This window comes from Cupressus sempervirens, chromosome 4, assembly GCF_028749045.1.
Source record: "Cupressus sempervirens isolate cs-2001-9-10 chromosome 4, ASM2874904v1, whole genome shotgun sequence".
NCBI lineage: Eukaryota > Viridiplantae > Streptophyta > Pinopsida > Cupressales > Cupressaceae > Cupressus > Cupressus sempervirens.
This window is the reverse complement of record NC_143121.1, coordinates 775,938,849-775,951,173: the sequence shown is the minus strand read 5'-3', so window position 1 is coordinate 775,951,173 and position 12,325 is coordinate 775,938,849. Positions and strand designations below refer to the sequence as shown.

At 30.0% G+C, this 12,325-nt stretch overlaps 1 pseudogene; it reads left to right on the top strand.

Moving 5' to 3' along the window:
• The window catches only part of LOC149563681 (uncharacterized), a 29,788-nt pseudogene extending 21,154 nt beyond the window's left edge, over positions 1-8,634 (top strand).
• Positions 8,635-12,325: the final 3,691 nt, after the last annotated feature.

The following is a 12,325-nucleotide window of genomic DNA, read 5'->3' as shown; positions in this document are numbered from 1 at the left end:
TATCTATATAATTATAATATATAAGAAACAATGTGTTATAATCGAGATATATCACACTGAACATAAAAATGAGTGAAAAAAGTGTTTACTTCATGATAAAAGTCTATTACACCGAATTTATCAACTAGTATATTTATATTAATACAAAGATCTGTGTAAATTAGGTAGAGAGATATTAAGGCACTAGCTTTATTACTATTAATTTTTAATGAAAATTAATTTTGATTAATGTATAATTCAAACTACAGTTTCAAAAATTCAAAATTTGCATATTAATCCTATCTATATAACTAGCACTTGTAGCACTTGTACCTGGCAGGTCCAAAGATTTTGTTGATTGTTGATCCATTCTGTTGATCACTTTGCTACAATTTATTATGTTACGAGGGTATGACTATTCTACAGACCAGTGTATCCAAAAAGACAATAACAAACCTATGCGCTAACATCCATACATAGTTTAAAATGTGAATCTGGCAGAGCACAGTCATTCACCATTGTAGATCAATGAAATTTGAATGTTAGCTAGCGATATTGATAACGAGCACCAAGTGTATTTTGCTTTATGAATAGTAACTTGGAGTTTTACAATAATTAACAGATATACATTTCACACAGAGGAATTTCAGTAGATGTAATTATGCTTTTGAATGCCCACTATAATGGGAGTAAAAGCCAAATCGCACTTACAATTGATTCCTTTCGAATTCTAACTGTGTCTTGTGAATATCCCGCAATCTTTACTTTTCATGAAACCATAATCCTCTATGGCATATTGTCAAACAGTTCGCTGGTCATTTTCCTGGTTTTACTACACATTTCACATTCAAATTTAAAGTGAAATGTATTATATCTAACATGTATTACAATCAATAAATGATTTTCATTTAAACCATGACAATAATAGAAAACAAATTAAAAAATGAAGTAAAGAATACTCCTGAGAATAAATGAAAGTTAGAGACAAGAATAAGGGATTTTGTCTGTTATTATAATTGAGATATATATCACATCAATAATGTCTTCTAACATTTTAGATATCAAACAATTTGTGAATTGTGAATAATTGCCTTTTCTGTCACATTAAAGGAAATCTCTACAATAGATCAGTTTATAGGAAAAAAATTAAATTTTTTTTGGAAAAGTATTTCTCTAAAAACATATTTCTTTAAAAACAAATTCTTATAGATAAATAAAATTTTCACTACCTTAAAAATGAATTGTTGAATCCAAATTTCCCATCTGCAATTAAAATTTCTATTTGTTTGCATTAGCTAGAGCTATCGATTGAACCAAACACTTGAAATTATGATCTATAGTGTTGTTAGAGCTTTGGATTGAACAAATCATTTTCAATTTATTGACTTTGAGGGAGGTTTCAGTATGCTAAATTACTAATTATTGGTTCTTGCTCAATAAAGACTTCAAAAAACTCCTCTTAGTCTTTATCATTCTAACTTTATTATTATTATCACCCAAACATTGTAGAAATATTTCATGAATATATATTTCTTGCACACAATTAATTTTCAAAAAGAAAAAGTAAATAACAAAATCTTTGTGTACTGAAAGATCAATGACATGAACAAGTAAGTAGTAATAATATTTCTACGTATAGAAAATAAATACTTCTAGGCAATAATGGTTGTGCACATTATTGTCTTTTAAAGATCAACTCTTAGGTGACTTATTATACAATAAATTAGCATCACAAATGTCTTCCAAATAAATGATAAAAAGTGTGCCTCTAACCTATGATTATCTTGGGTCTCCAACACTTGGAAACAAAAATAAATAATTCTAGGCAATAATGGTTGTGCACATTATTGTCTTTGAAAGATCAACTCATAGGTGGCTTATTATACAAGAAATTAGCCTCACAAATGTCTTCTGAATAAATGATAAAAAATGTGCCTCTAACTTATGATTATCTTGGGCCTCCCAACACTTAGAAACAAAAATTTACACAAGTACAGGAAACATCAAAGAGAGGAGGAGGTACTTTTGTTATTATTCATATATTGATATTCTTCTTTGTCCATGACAACATAAGGATGAAAGCGAGTAAATCTTTGAAATTTGTATCCAAATGATTTGTAACAAAGCCTCTTATGGATTTTTTTATGTACATGTCAGTACAATTTAACTATTGACATTAAGTAGGTGTCCACTAATTAATCTAAAGAAATAATGTATGTGAAAAATTGATACCATAATTGGCAAAGCATGTTTGAACAAACTATTAATAATTTGTCTTATAAATGTTACATAAGCAATGAATCCTACCGAAAGGCTGTAATAGAAAAGTGAGTGTCTCAAATTCCATTAGAGGAAGAAAACCTAATTGGTTCACTACCATATGTGTATAGAAAGATATCTTATCTGGGGTGAACCCACAATAATGGGTTCCATTTTAGTGGGACGAACAAAAACAAAAAAAATTTGCAAAATGTGAAATTGTATTTACCATATGTTCACGTGAACACACTAAATATGTTCACAATGAATATATTTTTAAATAGTGTTTGTAGCGAACATATTTGATAATGATTATGTATGTTCGTGCAAACATTTATATATGTTCACTATGAACATATGAAACGCCAAATTTCAGCGTTTAAAAATGCTATTTTTACCCATTATTGTTCATTTTTTACGGCGTTCACTATTCAAGCAGAGGTTGGAGTGAATGTTTGCTATTGGTTAGCATCTCCTCGTCATTTTCCTTTAGATTCTCATCTTCAATTATGTCTATATATTATTATTTTAATATTTTTAATGTTTTTAATATTTTCAAAGCATTTTTTAATGCTTTCGAAGCATATTTTAATGTTTTTTACATTTTTTATGTTTTCATTTAGCATATTTTAATTTTAATTTAATATTTTTATTATTTATTTATGTTAAACTTAATTATATTAATTTAGAAAATATTAGAAAAAAAATCAGAAAAACATTATAAAAAAGTTATAAAAACTTTATAAAAAAAACATTAGAAAACAAATTTAGAAAATATTAGAAAAACATTAGAAAAAACATTAGAAAATTTATAATAATAAAAAATTTAGAAAAATATTAGAAAAAAACATTAGAAAAACATTAAAATTTTTATAATAATATAACATTAGAATTTTTTTTTAGAAAAACATTAGAAAAAATATTATATTTAATTATTAAAAAGACATTAGAAAATATATTGTACAAAAAATAGTTTAGAAAATATTAGAAAACTATGAGAAAATATTTGGATTTAAACATTAGAAAATATTAAAAAGATATTAGAAAATATTTTTAAAAAGTTAGTCTTGAAAATTAGAAAATATTAAAAAATATTAAAAAAACAATAGTGTAGAAAATAAAATTTAGAAAAATATTAGTTTTATTAGAAAAATATTAGTTTGATTAGAAACACATTTTTAGAAAAATATTAGCTTTATTTATAAAAATATTAAAGAAAAAAGGGTGTATATGTTATTCATATTAATGCCTTAATCTAAACTGTGTAACTAACTATATTTAATACATACATCTTAAGGGGAGATCCTAAATTATACATAATCTAATGTATATTAAAATGTATTTTTTTATTTTGAACATAGATGTATGTATATTCATTCATGTTAAAAGTAGACATGTATGTTTTCAATATTCACATTTAAATTATATGTATATGTTATTGATCTTAATGTCTTTATCTTAGAATTGTAATTAACTATATTTAATGACATGTCTTAAGGGGAGATCCTAAATTATACATAAGAATGTAGATTAATGTATATTTTAATTCATGTAAATGTATGTAAATATGTTCATGTTAAATGAAGAAACATGTATGTTTTCAATTGATATTCATGTTTATGTATGTGTTATTATTTTTAATGCCTTAATCTAAGTATAATTAACTATATTCAATGACATGTCTTAAGGGGAGATCCTAAATTATACATATATATAAGAATGTAGGTTAATGCATAGGTAAGAATATAACATACATGTACGTAAGAACATATAAAGAGTATGACCTAAAGAATACATAACATTACAACATTTAATTAATAAAAGTTAATATGTATATAAGAACATAAAGATTATATATAAAAACATAAAGAATTTGTATCATTTAAGAACATAAAGATTATATACATAAATACATAACAACATTAACAATCATAAGAAAACATAAACAATGTTCTAATGCTAACCCTAATTTCAAACTCCTACATATTTACACTTTCTTAAGACCAATTATATACACCCACACTAGTAGCTTGAAAAAAGAGAGAGGTACCTATATCTACTTCTATTAAATATGTTAACAAAGAGAAGGAAGATATTATACACTTGGACGAATGCAAGGTTCACAACATTGTCTATCCATTTTAATTCTTTTGTATCTACCTAACTTAGTCATCACCATCATACCCATGGCTCTGAATGATCTAATTGTAAAGTTACCAGTGTTATATCACCCCTAGAAAAATAATAGTCAAAATGGAGTATGCATGAGTTGTATTTGATATACAGGTGATCATTCACCAAAGACCATAATTCATAATTCCTTACTGTAAGTTTCTTCAATCCTCAACTAGATTCAATAAACATGCTTTGATACCATATGAGAGAGCTATAGAAATGTTTTGAATTGCACTTACTAGAATTTAATTATAAAAATATATTACTTAAATAGAATAAGATGAACCCTTTATATTTCTTATACAATTAGTAATCAAACTACAAAATAGGAAAACTATATATATTTTAGAATAACTACTCCTTGAATATATTTGATCTAGGGGATAAAATAAGATTTAATATCCTTAGATCATTCTTATTTTATATATATTTTAAATGATGGATTATGGATTATGGACCATTTCTAGGCTTAGATACTTGGCTCTAGAACAAATAAAATTTTCCACTTTACCTTGATAAAAACTTAGGGCATACCTAGATAAGAAGAAGTCCAAGATTGGAAATGTGGCTGTGCTCTCCTAAAATTTTAGCACCCATTATTAGAGGCCTTAAGAACTATTAAACCCCATTTTGGTGATTTTGAGGTCTAGATGTCTTTAATCTGTGTTTCTTGAATATATAGATTTCAATTTCACTCCCTTCTTTTTATAACAATGCCAAGACTTGGTTGACTAGGTCTACATTTAGGTAATATTTGAGCCCAATTTGTGAGGGATCTTCTTCCCAGTCTTTATGTTCTATCATGATGACAATATTGAATCCAAAATTTATAATAATTTCTAAGAATGAGATACATAATCTTGCAAGATGTATAGCTTACTAATTTTTTAAAGCCAAAATCTCATAATTATGTCAATTAAAATAAAAGGTAAGTGAATGCTTACATAAAAATCAGAGGTAGATACATGACCAATGAAATAATATGTAACTCTAACAAAGACCTATATTTAGTGAAAATGACATCTACCCTTATAAATGATCCACTCAATCCAACATAATCTTAAGCATAACTTAGATGGTAAAATATGGGTCTCAAAAAATGAAGCTTGAAATGGTACCCATGTACATATAATCCATTAGAAAATAAGTCACTCTAAGAAAAGATAGAAAATCCCTCCTCCCAGATAGGGTCATAAAATCCCCACATAGTAGAAATTAAAGGACTATACATGTAACCCCTTTAAGAACACACCTTCACACCATAGATAAAGCTCATAGATGAAGAATCATGCTTTCTATAAAGGGTTTGGTGAAGATGTCAACAATCTACTCAAAATTTGGGCAACATAAAAGATCAATAACATTCTTCCACATGAATAAGCTTCTAGATATTACACATGAGCCTCCTTATGCTTCATTTGATAACAATGTGATGAGTTCCATAAAATCTAAATAACACCCTATTTTTTAGAATATTATAGATGGTCATCTAAGCTAGATACCAAACTCAATGAGAATGCAATAAAGACAAATGGCCTAAATTATTATATTTGTATCCCCTCATGCCCAACCTTACAAGAAGATGGAGTATTATCATGTTTCTTCTCTTTTAGTATAAAATAATTATGTTACGTAAAAAGAAATAATTTTAATAAATATTCCTCTTTATTGACATGTAATTTCTAATAATATCTAAATTATAACCTCCAAAATTGTGATACTAATCTAAAAACATTGTTGTATCTTTTTCTATTTATAAATATTAGAAACTTATAATTTAATGGTGGTACATTCCTAACTTTCTAAATTGTAACTTACATAAATTGGAGGCATTTTAATCTCATTTCATGTGATTTTATATATTTGAATTGACATATTAGATAAGATAGTGGTATAATTACTACAAATGTTTAAACACACTTATGAGATTGAAAAGTACAATAGAAAAAGAATATATAGAGTACACTATTCATACCCTTTGATGAATCACATATATATCATATCTAAAAGCTTCTCATATCAAATATTTGTCATAATGAAGAAGCTACACATCTCTTTAATCCTAGTGAGCCATGAATTTTTTGGAGAGAGTTGTGCAAGTCTTTACATAGGTAAAATAACCAACTTGACTCTCATAGTAAGAAGAGAATACAAAAACAAAATGAGTCTCAATTCTAGGCTTCACTAAATAATTTTTTTAAAATAGATGTTTTGATGGATTTAATAACCAATCTCTATGCTAGATTTGAATGTAAAATTATATAATAATTAGAGCTTAATATAAAATAAACATTAGATGAGTCCATCTACAAAAAGAAGATATATATTACATACTAGTGTTGGAGCTTTGAGGAAAGGATTTCTAAAGGCTATAGTCATTTGGCCTACTAGTAGTTGAAAGATCTAGTGCATGTCTTACAAGACCTAGTAGAGAATAATCCTTACTGTATAATCTAGAGCATGTCCCACATTGTGATATAGTTTACATAGAGGGTTTGAATACTAGATAAGAGTAATTAAAGAAACCAATTGAAGTTTTGGTCATCCATCTAAATATATGTATCATAATTACAACACCATAATGAGTGAGGTAGTATTAAATTCAATAAGAATGAAATTAATTGATATTTTAATACAAAGTTATTTGCATAATATAGAAGTACAAACACTTTCAATTTAGTTTTGGATAGACTTCACAAAGTAATGTCTCCATATTCCAACCCCATTTTGAAGAATAGATATAGAGTTTTAAGAGAAATCTCATTTCATTTGTTCATACTAGGTAGTTGGTATTAAGATAAAGCATTTCTTAGAAATAAGACCCTTAGATATGCAAACTAAGAGGCAATCTCAATCCTTTGACCTTTATACAAGAGGTAAGTTATTTGGGAGTACACTTTTGAGCTTTAGTTTTCTCACTTGATTTACTTGAAGTCACATATATGCCATGTCCATGTTAAGATATATGGTTGCATTTAGAGACCTTCCTCTAAGTAGGACATTAAAATCATGTCATCAATGAATATAAAAATAATAAATTATCTTTTATACAATAAAATAATCCTATTTGTACACAAGCAAAGTAGTTTCCTTGAGCTTATCCATACATATATAGCTCCACAATAGTAAGAGACAACATAACTTAAAGGTATTTTGAAGTATGTTCTCTCACTAACACGTGATTGAACTACACATAATAGACTTGTAGAATGCCATAACAATTAATATTAAAAAATAACAAAGAATCAAAGCCGTTTGACAAAAAAATACCAAGAGATTTGTGAAAGTCTACTAAGCAACAATACACTTTTCACCTTTTTGCCTTCAAACCCTTAAATTATAAAGAAAAATATAAAAAATTTGTGACCACTATTGTGATGATTCCTTACTTGTTTCTAACTCTCAATGTTTAAGGCTTTAGTTGACCTAAAATTAGGTATCCCTAAAATTTAAGAAACACCAAAATTTGTAATACATAATATAATTTATCCAAAACCTAAACACCAATCATAATATATAATATAATTGATCCAAAACCCTTAAATAACATAAAATGCAATTTAATATAATAATAGGTCAGCTTGCCGTACTAGTGATCTCATGAAGAACATTAACCAATAACCATTATCTATATAAACACCTTTTACATAATACAATTTTTATTTAATTTAATTGAATTAATCTTTAATTCCTAAAGTTCTAAAAACTCAAGAACTCTAGGCTAACTAACTCCAACTCTAACTCTCATGTATGTATATGTGATCATATGTATTTAAAATTTATTGATATCTAATGTATGTTGCATAGATTATCTTAGAGACATGTGATGTATATTTTCAAAATTACATATAAATTTTTAATTTAAATAAAAAATTGTGCATGTACAATAGACTTAGCTCTTGAGACATTAGCATAGATATGACTTCACATGATTAACTTGCTCATCATACTGTTGCGGCTCCTACTACGACTCCTGCTGCAACACCTGATGCAGTTCCTATTGCAGCACCTAATGCAGTTCCTATTCTAGCTCTAGGTCATGCAACTCATTGTGTTTCTCATAGTGGGGCTCATGCTATAACTCATGGTAGGGATCTTGTTATACCTCCTCGTAGGGCTTGTCATGCGGCTCATGTTGTAGCTCTTGATGTAGCTCCTAGTGTGGCTTCAGGTGGTATAGGCCCTGGCATGGCTCTTGGTGCAGTTCCTATTGGAGGTTAGGCTGCACCTGTAGCTCCTACTGGAGGTCTTGCAACACCACCTCCATGCATCGATATTGATGCATTATTTGCATTTTTAGAGAAGGAAGTTGCTAGACTACAATAGTCTATATTGTCCTCTAATGATGGTCTATATAGAGACATATGTGCTACTATATGTAGGAGTTTACAGGACTTAACTACTAGATTTAGAGGTCACCATTCATTTACTCTTGAAATATTAGCTTCCATATCTAGGGAGCTTAGGGCTGATATTTTAGGAGATGGATCTTTTGATGATGTCAAGAGGGTGGCCCCCAAAGAAATCATCAAAAAAGATCTCTTTCCATCATATGAGGGAGCACAAGGTAGGGTGAGAGGCTACCGAGTCACATGATGTAGAGATCCTATTATTGCTAGCATGATCTATCCTCATTTTTTACCAGCACATGGTCATTATCCTAATAATGACTAGATACCTCTTTATTTTGCATAGTAGTTGTACACTGAGTTTCGCATGGGGCTCAATGTCAACTACTTAGACATTCCAGATTATTATAGATAGGGGCATGGTCAAATTGCAGATCATGACCAGTATCATAGTACACAGTGTCTACCACCTCTAGATCTCAGACAGTTTGTTGGATAAAGACTACCTCCACTAACTCCAGCACTGGTGCCTATTGTAGATAGAGTTGTCATTGCTTCCTAGAGGGGAGCAATTGACACTATTGGACACATTGCATCTGTGACTACTAGTATCACATTTGATTCTCTTGGTCATTATATTCATAGTTGATAGAGTCATCCACTTGGTCAAACATCTTTAGAGGCATCTATTAGCACTTTAGGAACCTTCCCTGATGAGGCATATAGAGCTATTGGACTACCACTACTAGGTGATGTTCGTGCTCTTTCAAGATAGCACACACATATGGATGTAGCACTGTATTTTTGGGAGGATCTATTACAAAGTATCAATTATATTTTTGATACATAGGGGATGCTAGTTCACTTAGTGATGGATGCCATTAGACACTATCAAAGACCTGTAGTTCCATCGACATAGGCCACGACACTAGTGATAGATGATACACTTGTGCGTAGCTCAAAAAATTTGGTACTAGGATCATGACACTCTATAGATGACTTAGGCATACGAGTTGGAGATGTCAGAATCACAATTGAGGGTCTTGATGATTTTGGTGAGCAGTTGTGAGGGCTATCTAAGATTGATACTAGTTCGAGCATGGGCATTTCATCGTACATGGAGATGTTATTCTAACCTGACAATAATTATTCTACACCATTACCCAGCCAGTTACACAATCCACTTCACTCATCATTACTAGCTGTTGGACATGGTGCTAAGGGTCAGAGTTTCAGGAGGTGCATTGATAGACGATATGATGGAGTTTTTTGATCATCCTTGACCTCCAGAGACCTAGGTACATGTATATATATATATATATATATATATATATATATAAAATTTATTTTTAAATTTAAATATATACATGAAATTAATTTTAATATGAATTTATTTAAAATTTTAGTTCAAATAAATATTTAAAATTTAATCTAAATAGATAATAAATCATTTAGGCACAGTTCACTGAGTACATGATCACATCTAGTGTTGGTTTAGGACATGTACGTGAGAGGGATGATTCTATTGAGGCACCCATTAGTGCTTAGGTACAAGTTTTAAATAGTTCAAGTTTAAACTTATTTATGAACTTCAAACTATATATATATGTTTCTAAATAGAACTTTAATGTACACACACACACACACACACACACACACACACACACACACACACACACACACACACACACACACACACACACACACACACACACACACAGAGTAAGGCCTCGCCCCGACCCTTCGTAGCCTTAGTTGTTATTTTATCATTTTGATACTCACGACTCGAGATGTCGAGACATTATCAGATACTTGAACATATCATATTATTTCATGTTGTGTGATGTTATTTTTAGATATTTAATGTTCGTCATTTAAGGTTTTAGGTATATATATGTTGATGAATTAAGTAAAATGTAGGATTAACACATTTACTTTGGAATTGTTATGGTTAAGGATATAAATAGGATGCAAGAAACCCTAATTCATGTATGTTTCAATTTATGTGAATTTATGATACGTATACATACATATGTACATGTGATTTTCAGGACTATTGATGTGTGCAATGAATGTGCAGATATTTTAGCTGAGAAAATTGATGAAGGAACAAAACTAATCTCTATGTGCTTATTTTGGAAACCTTGTTGTTCATAATTCAAGTATTTTAATTGTGAGATGGATGTATTTTCTTTTTGTGTTCAGTGAATGTCAATGTTTCTAATTATGTTCTTTTAGTGTCGCTTGACACTCGTGAATTGTTTATGTTCTTCAACATGCTAGTTAGGGTTAGCTGTGTAACCTTTGGACCTAGGTCGGATTAAGTTAGTATCTTTTGCTAATTTGGTTCTTAACCGAGTTTAGTCACCCTTAATTCGGATTAGTGCTTAATCTGCATTTTAGAGTTTTTAGTTGGTCCTAATTATTTTCTAGCTTTTGTTTGGCTCTAAACCTATTCCTAAGGCTTTAAAACATGAAATATTTATACCCAAGGGGTATGGGTATGGGTTGGGGGTCTTTTCCAACCCCTAAGCCCCTTTTATTGACTTTTGAGGCCACTCAAAAAGTCTCTTTTTGCTTTTGTGCGAAAATTGACTATAGCTACCATGAGTTTCATCACCCCACCTCCACTTAGTGTTTAACCATAGTATGAGTTGAGTTAGGATTTTCTAGAATTGTAAGTGGGTGGAGAAGTTATTGATCCCTTTGGTGGTTGAGTTTGAGGCTTATTTAGAGGCCCTTCTTGGACTAGTGGAGGTTGTTACCCAATCTCTACATTTAGAGAGGAGTCTTGGAAGATTGAAGCAAGGAAGGGGAAAGCTCTACTCAAACTTATTCATTTTCCATTACCTCTTTGTGAAGGTAGGAATTGTCATCTCCCTTGTTCAAATTTCATTCTTGTTTCATGTTTATGCTACCTTGTTGTTGTTTGAATGTTTGTATGTTTGTGGGTATGTTGGGAAGATTTGAAAATCATGTTATTTGGATGAATTCTTTTCATGTTTATGTTTAAAATTTTGAGATTTTCTTGCATGGGTGTTTCGATATTACTCACCCTTGGATAGGGCAGAAATGACCAATTTTGAGAAATGTCTGTTTAGTTGGACTCCAACCAGTGTAGAGTCTCTTCTCAGGATGAGAAGAGGGAGAAAGGGTAGGGTGTTATGGGCCCCTACCTATCAGCACAAACCTTGTATGATTATGGTATGTTGAAATGGAAGAACGAAATTTCTTGGTTTATAGCCCTGATTGGGCATCTGTTTGGTGTTGTGCTTGACTTCTCCTGGTTGGAAGAATCCACCTTTTCCTAGTGTTGATTCATTGTGAATCATATAGTGATAACCTTGTGTGAATATGCATGGTTGAATTGTTCTTGGTCATGCTTGTTGTCACCTGATCAAAATTTTGTTCCATCCATGGTTCTAAAAATGTGTTGCAGAAATTGTTATGAATCCCTTGATGAGGGTCATGAAGAAAATTCGATTATATTGTTGAAATTTGGGATTGATATCCTATGTAAATTGGTATTTCAAACTTTGTTGGATTGGCAACGAAGCCGAGTT